The sequence below is a fragment of the Sebastes fasciatus genome, chromosome 2 (genome assembly GCF_043250625.1).
Source record: "Sebastes fasciatus isolate fSebFas1 chromosome 2, fSebFas1.pri, whole genome shotgun sequence".
In the NCBI taxonomy this organism is placed as follows: Eukaryota; Metazoa; Chordata; class Actinopteri; order Perciformes; family Sebastidae; genus Sebastes; species Sebastes fasciatus.
In genome coordinates this window covers 20660897-20673099 of record NC_133796.1, presented here as the reverse complement: position 1 = coordinate 20673099, position 12203 = coordinate 20660897, and the positions used below count along the sequence as shown (strand labels likewise).

The 12203-nt window shown below is 40.2% G+C and overlaps 1 long non-coding RNA gene across 2 annotated transcripts in view; it reads left to right on the top strand.

The window, feature by feature from the left end:
* The window catches only part of LOC141754602 (uncharacterized), a 479452-nt gene that overhangs the window by 440793 nt on the left and 26456 nt on the right, over positions 1 to 12203 (top strand). The gene's annotated exons all lie outside the window — the stretch shown is intronic.

The following is a 12203-nucleotide window of genomic DNA, read 5'->3' as shown; positions in this document are numbered from 1 at the left end:
CAATCAATGTCAATATTTCAAAGGGTGCGCATTGTTGTGCTGTCATCCCTGTTATGCATTTACTCAACCGATCAGTAAGTACTCTTTCTGAAAGGCACAAAGTCAATTTCACCTTCACTGAGTTCATTGCAGTGATTGACAAACCCAGTAATTACGGCACAGACTCTATGTGGTTTCAGGCTGCATTCAATATTACACTTGAGTGGAAAAAGTATCATAAGTGAGTAACCAGGCAGTCAGAGACATGCACCATACAAAGACATAATGCTGTAGGCTAATCCATGATGTTCACTGAGAAATAACCTGTTGTATAATATACAGTGAAATGGTACTTTGATGTATAGAAATCATTAATGAGGTTACTGGAAGAAAGAAAGTTCAAAGAGGATGCTAATAGAGGGAACAAACAGAGCTTTCTTATGCAAACACACTATTGATATATCAGAGCTTCAGGATGATAATTGATTATTTCAAAAGGGAAAAATTGAGAAAGAGATAAGAGAAAAGGATGAGGGGATGCAAAATTACAGATAAATGGGAATGCTGGGTGATTTTCATGCTTGTTCCACCAACAAAAAGCCCAGCAGTCATCTCCCATCAAAGATAAACACTTCTTCTAATGAGCTGTGCCCTGTGTGCGTTTATCTCTTTGCTCTGCTGTCTTACAAATGGCACATTGTGCTCTCCTACCTTGTGATAATGAGAGCCTGGCAGGCATCCTAAAAGACTTCTCTATGCATGAGATTCAAGATTCAAGATGTTTGTCATACAAGTACAATCGTGTGAAATACATTTGCTGGGAGGTGCCATAACTGAAAAGACGTAAATTGTAAATATAAAAAGACATATAAAATAAAAAATAACAAAATATAAGAAGCAATAAAGAATATCCATTAAACAATAAAAAATAGATAGTAAATATAAACACATTGCATTCAAGGCGATGAATATTGCACTGGGATTTGATTGCACTTCCGCTTTCTGCAAGATAAAATATGACTGTTTTGTGAATTGAGTCTGGTCTGGTCTTGAAGACATATAACGGCTACAGTTACTGTTGGAACAGGCTGTCTGACGGCGAGATAAGGCTGTATGTATACTGAACATGTAGCAGCGTCATCATGCAAAAACCTACGTGAGGCCACGTGGAAAAAATATTTTAAAGGGCTTGAAAAAATAGTATTTTGATACTGAATTATTTAATATAATGATATAAAAACCTCAAAAATAATGGACCCTGCCCTTTAATGAAGCTGGTGACTGTCTGTGTAGTTGTTGATATTGTCCTTTGCTGTCTTGGAACGTCTCCTAGTCCACGTGATCGAAACAACCCTGTAGGATGCCGTCCGATTGGTCTGACCAGGGGTGTATGGTCCTATAGACTGGCGCTTGCCATTTCAGCCTCTACCTATAGGCGGGGAGGAAGAGGATGGAGGAGTGATCTTATTTGCCGAATGGTGGGCGGGTGAGGGCTTTGTAGCCAATGGTGGAACAGGATGTAGCAGTGATCCAGTATGTTTTCACCACATGTGTGTTAAAACTGGATGTGTTGGTGCAGTTTTGATAATACCTTCCTGAGATTGGCCTGGTTAATGTTCCCAGCAACGATAGGTGCGGTCTCCAGTCTCCTGCTCTGTGTAATTCCCTGAGCGCTGTGTTCGTGTCCGCCTGTTGGGGGACTATAAACACTTGCAATAGTGACCAATGTGAACTCCTGGGGTAACCAAAAGGGCTGACACTGTAGCATGAGGTACTCTTGGTCGGAGGAACAGAAGATTCTGACAGTCTCAATGTTCCTTTGATCACACCAAGGCCCGGTTAACCACGAGACACATCCCTCCGGTCCTCGTTATCCCAGAGAGCCCCAAAGAGAACATGTAAATGTGGTTAGCACGTTATAAAATACCTGTCCTCTTGTCCTCTTAGAACGGTTAAGGAGGTGGGAGTTTTGTGAGTGGAAAGACAAGTAGTTGATGGTGGTTATGATGGCAGTAAATGTGTGGTAATCGTGTGTGTGTGTGCGTGTGTGTGTGTGTGTGTTTTCCATTCAAAAAAATCTTCACACAGCAGTAAGTCAGCTTTCTTGGTGTCCATGGCAACTGTAAAAGACAGAAGGCACTCTTCGCCCATTTCTTCTCTTCAACTCCCGTTCTGTCAGCCTCCTCCACACCATCCATTAACGCTCCAGCATCTTTTCTACTCAACCTCCTCTCCGTTTTTTATTCTGTAATCATTTTCCTATTCTCTCCTTGCTGTCTTCTTTCACTGTAAACTACTTCCTAATATGTGTCCTATGTTCTTTACTCTCACCGTCTCTTCATGTCTCTCTCTGTGCATCTCTAACTCATTATTTTTTGCTCATGGACTGCTGTATTTTTCGATTTAGCAGCTGCTGGCTCAACAGATCAACAACATTGGGGCAGTGTCCTTAGAGTGATTAAAGACCAATATTATGTATGTGTACATGCATGAGGATGGTGATTTGAATGATGTTTACACAATTTTTGAAATTCCTTTATGAATTTCCATCAGCCAGAAAATCATTAATTCATGATGCACACAGGATTAAAAGAGTTTATTCCCAATTTAATTCATGCCTAATTTGAATCAATCAGCTAATCAATCAATCATCATTGGTACATATTGGTGTCCGTGACTTCCTCCTCTGAAATGAAGAGATTAATAGAAGAACAGCCTTTTCTTGGGATGAGAAGCAACTCAGTCTTGGCTGGAATGAGCTAAAATTGTTGAGCCATCATCCAGTAGTCTGCCAGACATGCAGACACTTGCGATGCTGCCTAGTGTCATCAGCATATGGATGGAAAACCATGTTTCATGATTACATCACCAAGAGATTGCGTGTACAGGGAGGAAAGGAGGGGTCCCACCCCCCACTGAACCTCATGGGACATCAGTGTGTGTTTCTTTCTACATCACTTGTCAGAAGCAACTGATGATGGAGGATTGAAACCATTGCCATACTGATACCTATTCATGCTAGCACAGAGAGAAAAGTCTGATTGTTCAGTGTGCCAAAGGCAGCAGTGATATCAGTCAGTATCAGGACTGAAAAGGGGCCAGCTGTTCTGGGAGAGTGAACAACCTCTGTGATTGGCTGGTTTTGTGACTGTGCTGTTTTGAACCATAGTTGGTTTGGAATATTAAGGCTGTGTTTGGATTTTCAAGCTTGAAGACTCAAGTGTGTACACACATGTATATGATGCACAAAAGAAAGCATGCAGTTTGTTATTTTATGAAATATCCAACCCAATCTCATGGGAAGGCTTATAAATAACACAACATTACAAGGAAATTCCGCGTATCATGAAGACACATTTTAGCCTTTTTGTCATTTGTACGCCTCATTTTGGTTGTCATTTTTACGTCACGTAACAAAAATACAGTAACAGCAGCAGTTAGGATTAGGTAAAAAAACACTTAGTTTAGGAAAAACATCATGGTTGGGCTACGGAAACTAAGTAAAATATGTACAAAAACAAAGTAACAGAAGTATGGAAAACATGTTACAAATGTCACTAAAAAGTACGTCACAAATGTCACGATCGTATCTTCAAAATAAGTCAAGAACACTTTTGGACACAAAGGTTGAAAGTCCTATGTTTGTTTGTAAGCAGTCTTTCTCACATTTTTATTCTACGTCACTAGCGTAGCATATTCTAATATGTTTGCACTATGGAACTGGGATGCTGGAAACTTCCCTCGGGATCAATAAAGTTACTATCTATCTATCTATTCACGCGGATGCGCTTACATTGCAGTCAACACAGACTACATGGCGTACAAATGACATGCCAAAAGCAAGAATGACGTTCTTATTGCACACAAAATGACTTACGAATTATCGTGTCATTCATATGCCATAGTGTGAGCTGGCTGGTAATATCACCTAAATTATATGCTATTCTGATAAAATATTCTTCACAAGTTTGCAAAACCTTGAAACATTTTGTTGAGTTAAATATATAGAAACCAAAAATACATGTATGTTTTATATATATATATATATATGTGTATGTGTGTGATGAATAAGATACAATGTTACAGATATGTATGTTTGCTATATACAATTACAAGTTGGATGCTTTGTTAAATTCGAGTTTGGTGACCTCTTTTCCATTTTATATTGGTGTTCGTTTAAATGCAAATGGGCCGGTTCCCTTGGCTATCCCTACATAAATTCTGATTGATTTTGTCCTCTATCATCAGTTGCATCTGTAATGAGACGTATTTATTGTTTCATGGATCCCTTTTTCATTCCATGTTTCCTTTGGTCACAGAAATGGTGGGAGTTTCTGCCTTTGGCTTTGCAATGCTGAGCAGATAATCTCAATAAAACTGTGGCTTTGCCTCTGCTGCTGCTGCACAATTCAATTAATTCGTTTCAGGGCTTTGGTGTCTTGGTGGTAATGATCCCCTAAACATGTGTTTCACACTGAGTGAATCCTTGAGATGGATATGTCAAAAAATGTTTCCTTTGGTTTTCGACATGTTCAACAACATAAAGGATCATCATCATCACGCAAAAACCAAACAAATCTCCCAGTTCCATTGTAATTACTAGCTTATCAGAGAGAGTGTGAATCAAATTAATTACAGAATACAAAGTCTTGTTAATGTGAAAAATACTGGCTCACAATCGTGAAAGGAATAGATGGGATTTTCTGAATGTTCCTTTTAAGTGCAGACATAAGAGAGAGAATAGGAAGCACCACTTTGACAAATGGATCCATCAGCCACAGGCATGCGAACAGCATATATGTGACTAGATGAGTGTTGAAGAGATTCATTACTCGTTATTTTCCCCGAAAATCTCACATCTGCTGCCCGAGCCTCTCAGCATTCTTTGAATCAAACAAAGTGTGGTTCGTAGAGGAGCTGTGCAGAGAAGAGGAGGAGGACGGGATGGTGTTTTCTCTCATCTCAATTGCTCTTTCTCTGCCTTTATTTTTCTCTTTGGCTAAAAGAGAGGCCTTGAGGGTTTGAGCATCGGGTCTCAAAAAACAAAAGGCACAAAGGCAGAGCCAATTCTAGATATTTTGATGTGTGTGTGTGAGAGATAGTGAGAGAGAGATTGTGCTGTGTATATGATGAACAGAATAATGTAGGGTGTTAGTGTGTGGGGGGAGGGGGTAAGAAGAAAAAACTGTAAGTAAGAGAGAAAAAAAATACACTCAGGCAACACACTGAGACAAATTCACCATAAAGCCAATAGAGGCTTCTCAGGCTGGGATTTGTGTGACCATACATGTATGGATGATGGCACCGCTCGTGGAACTAAAAATGTTAAATTTAGATACACCAGGCAGGCTGCATGCATTTTTGGTATATTACGATTTACAAGTCTGACAGAAACCACTAAATCACAGTGTTTTACTTTAATTAAGGCAAATATCACAGAAATCGACAAGTAAAAAAATATTTAATTTTCTTTACAGCCCTTAAATGTTTATGTCAGTTAATTTAAAAATAAGAGGCAACAGTTTTTTTTATGTTTAGTGGTCACGTATGCTGATAATGACCTTTAACTGTATGCTCATCACACTCGCTCCCTTGGTATGATTGATTGTTGAAATGTGTTGAGATTGAAGTCTGAAAAGAGGATCATCGTGGCCCTATAAAAACCCCAGGACTGTGGTAACAGTACATTATACATCCTCCCCTCTCTTAGTAGTTGAATCCCATCAGAAGCCATCTCTTGCATAGCTATGCAGTCATGCTTGTATCTGAGGCAAACTGACAGAGGGAGTTTTTTCACCTTTCAGAACAACCAAGTCAGCAGTTTTATGGCACCTTGGCTATATCCGAAACCAAATACTATACTAGTAGTACATACTGATTTGGCCACTCCAGTATGCATCGGTGCAGTTTACTTTGTCTACTGTATCCCACAATGCAAAGCGCTGCAACAGCACAGTCTACGGCTACAACAACAGCAGTTTTAAAAAAAAAAAAAAATGCGTAGCTATTTCATCACTAAATTCACTTCTGATTTTTTTAAAGATTATTTTTTGGAGCTTTGTTGCCTTTATTTGACAGTGATAGTTATGAAAGGGGGAGAGAGAGGGGATGACATGCAGCAAAGGGCCGCGGATTCGGATTCTATCCCTGGGCTTCTGCGGTAAGGACTGAGCACTGGTACATGGGGTGCCTGCTCTATCAGGTGAGCTACTGAAGCACCCCACTTCTGAGAATTTTTGAGGCGAGAAAGCAACTGTAGATTTTGAATATTGGCAGTTTTCCGAAAGTTGATGGCGACAGCTAGCCAGTGCCTGCCGGGGTTGTTACCTCGCTATCCGGGCAGTCACACTCACTGACCCGCTATTAGCCGGCTGAAGCTCCCTCAAGAGGCCGGTCTCGTAGACGAGGTTTTTATTTCCCTGTTGACGGATGGTTTGTTTTGATGGAGCTAAACAATGCAGTATTCCTTAAAGCAAACAATGATCATAAACAAACCAAATAAAAGCAATAGTGTTGCAATAGTGGTACGAGTTCGGTAAAGCTAGAGCCTGGTCTAACATACTGCAAAATGAATCACTTTAACAGTTATTGCATACTAATGAGGAACACAGTATGTGCTATATACTGCATACTGAGTTTGTCGGTAGTATGTAGTAGGCGGTTTCAAATACAGCAATTGTCTTTCGTATACCCAAATTATTCTGGAGCTGTGTGATACAGGAAGGGAGAACTTGTAGCCAAAAGCAAACTTGTGAGACAAGTGCAGATGAAGTTAAACAGCTGTTAGTCTGGTTTACAGTTGATGGGTGGGCAGTATCAGACAAACATAGCTCAGTTCGAATCAGCAGGGAAGTAGAACACAGACAACATGATATCACATAAGCAGATAACATGCAAGGTGATTAGAATGGCTACAACACTGAGGCAGCTTGGATGATGTGACAAGTCCCTCTGGAAACAGACGCCTGTATATAGTTACAGGTAATATAATGAGCCAGTGAGGGGCAGCTGTGCAGGCAGGTAGCGGGTCACAGGGGTAAACAGTTGATGGGAAGCAGGTGTGTAGGAAGCTCACCAAAGGGGCCTCGTGGGCAGGTGAGGTACAGCCAAGATAACAAAAAATAACACGTGACCCAGACGTAGGCAAAGGGAGAGTATGTAGGTGTCATCATGACAGTTTGATGTTTTTAACCTCAACAGATTGGCTAGTATCACGCTTGGGTACGACGCCACCCACTCACTTTATTATAATGTACATCACATATGCATACACGTGACTAACTGACCTGTTTACTCCTGCATATCTGAATCATCCTCCTCCTCATCATCATCATCATCATCATACTTAGAGCATGCTTCAAAATGTTTGTAGCACTCATTTACAAGACGACACTTTGAAGTGATAAGTAAGGACACACAAGACTCACAATTTCCCATAAGACACTACTGATACCACATGAGGAGATAAATAGGAAGGATCCAAGGCGAGCCAACAAAATGCTCTAACTGTGATGGCTGTCCAGAGGGAATAAGAGAAGAACACACATCCAGCCGTGATGGGAAACTGAGGACAGAATTTAACAGGAACTGTTCAGTGTACAACTTTAATTAGACTGATAGACTTTATCAGCATCCCCAGTGTTTTCACGCTTGTGGAGTTAATACCCTACACTTTATAATTATTCCCTTTTCAATTTGACTGAGGCCAATATATTTAATGCACAACGGCTTACCTGTTAAATGAGGTGAAACCGGACAGTTATGACAAAACATTGCTCGCTCGCACAGCATGATCAAGGTATTTTAATCCATGTTATTACTGCTTTTTCATTCACCGTCTTTCTTTGTCAGATAACAATCTACTCGATTTCACTGATGAAATCACTGATTTCTGCTCCTTTTAAATAGTGTGTCTATAACTAAGCATTTGAGAGAGAGAAAAGGAAATTCACGTATATAAACTGCTTTTCATGTGGGACAACTGTCAGGTGACCATATGGTGTGTGTGCACCATGATGAACCCAAGTTGTTTTGTTGCTTTTCACCTGTGTAGTGTAAAACATACGTGGCACGGCTCTATTCCCCTGTGACCCTGAGGAGGGTAAAAACAACACCTGAAAAAGGTGAGGCAAGAATTCAAGCACCAGTGTGAAACAATTAGGGGGATCTATTGGCAGAAATGGAATATAATATTAAGTATGTTTTCTTTAGTGTATAATCACCTTAAATTAAGAATTGTTTTGTTTTCGTTACTTTAGAATGAACTGTTTCTATCTACATAAGGAGCGGGTACTCTCTTCATAGAGCCGGCCACCATGTTTGTACAGTAGCCCAGAACAGATAAACCACTGTGTTAACCCCCGTCACTACACTTAGCTGCCAGTAAACAAGACACGGGAAACCTCTGTTGGTCTTGAGGAGCTGCAGCATTTATTTCTGCCCAAACTGCAACTTCCACTGAACATTCACTTGATATTCTCAAAGCTAAACTAACTCTGTCTTCTGCTCCACTAGCTCATGTGTTCCCTCACACACATCCGCCGCCACGCTCTCTCACTCTTGCTTCACCACTCACTTGCTATTCTCCAAATGACCTACACTACTCTCACAACTGGCTCTAGAGAGGGCTATTTGTGTTTTCACGTCGGCCACCGTAGTTCTTCTACAGGCTTATAACACGGGAGTGGCTGGTAACCTCACCGCTAGATGCCTCCAGATGTTACACACTGGTTCTTTAAACAGTCATGTGTCCTAACTATCTTTCATACATCAAACTGGTCAGCATGTAACAATCAGGTTTGACTTGGAGATTTCTTGGAGTGGTATAATGATCTCTGGGATCCTGGCGGTATGGCTGGTTGCTTTGTATAACCCCAGTTATACTGTATCCTTATCAAAAGAGCCTATTGCTGTTATGTGATGTGATGATTGAACCTCCAGGTATCCACTTACTATCCCTTGACTTTGTTGCTGAGCTAAGACAAAAAGTATCTGTCTCTCTCTTGGTTTTGCGGCATGCTATGCCTGCAGAGAGAGAGAGAGACAGAAATATAATGCTGAGCTCAGCTTCTTCCAGCTGTTTGTTGCTAATTATCCAACTTAATGTACAGGCCAAAACACAAAGACATACATTTCTCATACTGTGCTGTGCCACATTATGACAGTGGGAGCATTGGAAGTGAGTGAGTCCTGTCAGACACAATCACACAATGTCATTGGTTATCATCAAAGAGAATTGGCAAAGCAATTTCAGGAGCAAAACACAGTAATAAACTATTTTACAATATACAGCACATGTCTTCGATGTGAAATGTCAGCTCAGTCTCATGGGAAGGTGTGTAAATTGCATGCATTACATGGACATTGCGTGTGTCAGGAGGACGCAATTTAGACTTTTTGCATGTCATTTGTTCTCCACGCAACAAAACCAGTTAGTTAGGTTTAGGAAAAATGTCATGGTTGGGCTTAAAATAAGTACGTAAACTAAGTAAAATATGTACAGAAACAATATAACAACTATGGAAAACACGTCACAAACGTCACTAACGTAATTAACAAAACAAAACAGTGTTCTTTTGGTTTAAAGTCCTGTATTTATTGGACCCACCCACCTCCCCTTCTGCTTACTATAAGCAGTCTTTCTCACTTTTTATTCTACGTCACTAGCTCTAAGGGTAGCATATTCACGCAGAGCATTTACATTAGTCAGTACATGGTGTACAAATGACATGCCAAAAGCAAGATCAGAGAGATTCTTATTGCACACTAAATGCCTTGCGCGTTATCATGGCATTCATATGCCTTTTCTTGTGAACGTCTTGGAAATGTATACTGCAACCACTATGTGAGCTGGGTTAAAAGTGTTTTTTTCAGTATTTTCTTTTGGTCACCCTATTATATCTAATGAAAAATAAAGAACAAAATAAGATAAATAGCCATCGGCAGTTAGACTTGTCTGATGTTTTCAGAGTTCTCACTTTGACTCAGTGTTGTAACACTAGTGGCTTCAGTGGATAGATGTCATGCAGAGTGACCATTAGACTCTATCTATCCAATCCCTTTCAGGTATTTCCATTAACAACATGTAATTATGTTGACCCTGATAATGATCATATTTATATCATATGACTGATGATTATTGCAATGTTTCAATACTAATTAAAATGTAATGAAACTTTATATGTTCATAATGTATGACATGTCAGATTCACAGCAGGGATACTTTCAGACACATTTACAACTTTTTATCCCACAAGACTAATGGATGTACAGTAACGATGCAGCCAGTACACTGTGACACCCACTGCTACAGTAGGAGTACAGCCAATAGTGCACTAATGGTACATGGGAAATGCAGAGTTGTCAAACAAGCCAAGAGTTGTCAAAGCAGCACCTCTACCACACCACTGAATCAGCTCTTCTCCAGCTCTGTGCCATTATGTACAACGATCAGACCTGCGTATTCCCAAGAGTGCAACCAATTGACCACTAAAAATGTAAAAAAAAATCGAATCATCTGATCTAAAGATAAGTGGGGGTTGAGTGTGAGGTTTGCTAATTAAAAAAATATAATTTCAGCCATGAGAGCATCGACTTTGAAAGGTTCAGTGTTAGCTGAATGGAAGCATGGCCGCAAACCTCTCTGCAAGCCTGGATGCAAAATAATGTGTGAATGATGCTAAAAATAACCATAGAAGCACATGGTATTCTCTGTAACCAGAGAGAATTGGATTAGATAGAATCCGATATTAGATATTACTCTCTCCAGCTTGCTTTTTGAATTCCATTAACTGCTCGTGATGCACAAAATCTATGCACTCCTCGATTTTTATCTGTCTGTCTGCTGTGATAACTCAACAACATGTAGGTTTGTGTACTTCGACTAATAAGATGGTGAAAAATCAATACATGTCATATACAATTAGATGCTATGCTTCTATCTATCGGCTTATTTTTGTGATTGTGGACTGCAGTTCCTGTATATTTTTTTAACTGTGAGAAAACCGAAGCTTGTACTGCATGGACATGAAACCTAAAGGTATTAGAAATGTCTGACTGTATCAAGACACAAGACTTAAAGAAAGACAAGCAAATTAAAAACTTAGTTTAGTTAGTTCACATTTAATAATAGCCACGAATACAGACCCCTTAGCAAAATGTCTACAGCTGCATTGTGGTGGTAATTTTATTGCATTTCCCAGTATGATGACATAAGATTAGCTCATAAACTATGAGCACTGCACTGATTTGTCTTACTTTCTGTGCAGCAGGCACTTTCTGAAAATTAGGACAAACTTTTCCAAGACTCCCAAGACGGTGGCTATATTTATGAATGTCCTCCCACAATTATTAGGCATCATTACTGCAGTTGTCAGACAATAACAAGACAGAGAGCTGACACAGTGTTAAAGGTCACATATTATACTCCATTTAAACTAGTTATTATAGGTCTCAGACACCTCCAAACCATGTCTCTGAAGTTTTTTTTTCAAAAAAACAATCCGATCATGCATTCCAGCATGTCTCTATAACCTCTGTTTCAGCCCATTTCCAAAAGTGCTGATTTCTGTGTCTGTAGCCTCTGTCTCCTCCCACTCTGCTCTGATTGGTCAGCGTTTTCTGTCAATCAAACGTCCTCAACAACAGCGTCACCCTCCCCCTCCCTCCCGGAGAAGCTCTCTCTCTCTCTCTAGAGAGAGAGAGAGAGAGAGAGCTTCTCTTCTTTATTCTAGCTGCTATCTCTCCACTTGTCTCTCTCTCTCTCTCTCTCTAGAGAGAGAGAGAGAGAGACAAGTGGAGAGATAGCAGCTAGAATAAAGTTTATAAACCACTTTAAAGTTTATAAACCAGAAACTTCACCCAGCGCACGTTACCGGAGGAATCTGATCAGAAATCGGCGACACATGATCAACATCTGCGGTCCAGATTCCAGGTTTTCCTGACGGTTTCTCTCAGGTAAATAATGCTGTTTATAGCTCTGTTAGTTAACTCAGTGTTTACCTTATGCATCAACTCTGTAAACCGTAAACATACACTCTGTTTTACGTCTGTCTTTACAGATCCATCTGTGAGAAATGACCGACAGAATCATCCCAGAGGAGAGCAGACAGCTGAGAGCAGATGGCTCTGTTTACATGGAAATACAGAGCTAACCCGGTAGCATGTAGCTACATGCTAACGGGTTAGCTACATGCTACCGCTATGACATGGTGTGTAAACACAGC